Source organism: Octopus bimaculoides, chromosome 14 (genome assembly GCF_001194135.2).
Source record: "Octopus bimaculoides isolate UCB-OBI-ISO-001 chromosome 14, ASM119413v2, whole genome shotgun sequence".
Classification (NCBI taxonomy): Eukaryota; Metazoa; Mollusca; class Cephalopoda; order Octopoda; family Octopodidae; genus Octopus; species Octopus bimaculoides.
In genome coordinates, this window is record NC_068994.1 from 16,712,908 (window position 1) to 16,713,560 (window position 653).

Consider the following 653-nt stretch of genomic DNA (forward strand, 5'->3'; position numbering starts at 1 on the left):
TATATATATATATACATATATATATATATGTGTGTGTGTATATATATTCTTTTTCTGCTTTTTCATCTTGGAAATGATGCAGTTTAAAAAATTTTTTCTTGTATTTTTAACAGGATGTGGCCAACCCTCACACTGAAACAACCAAGCCAGCCAGCCAGCTCAGCCAGCCAGCCTGTAGCCCTGTGTTATGTAAACTGTTTGATGACTGTAGCCAATCTAGCTACACACTCACTTTGGTCACTGCTTACTGACTTGCCAGTTTATTCAGCTGGTACCTTCTTCCTCCTCTCAAAATAACGGTCATAGTTCTTGCTCTGGACAACAGTGTGAACTTCACAAGTAAACAAAAACAGCAACAACAACAACAGCAACAAATCTCAGTAACAACTACAGCAACCAACCAATTCTTCTCCAGTAGTATGTGCTCTCATCAATGACTGCTAGTTCTACTATGTGGAGTTTATTTTAACCAGGATTCCATTCAGTCTTTAAAACGAAACAAAGAGGAGGCGGATTCTGTTCTACATTGCAGCATGGTTTCACTGCTGGGGATTTTTTTTATTTTCATATTCTTTTTAAACATTTTTTTTTTTACACCACCCATTCAGTCCCATTTAAGAGAATTTTTTTTTTTTTTTTTTTTTTTTTTTTTT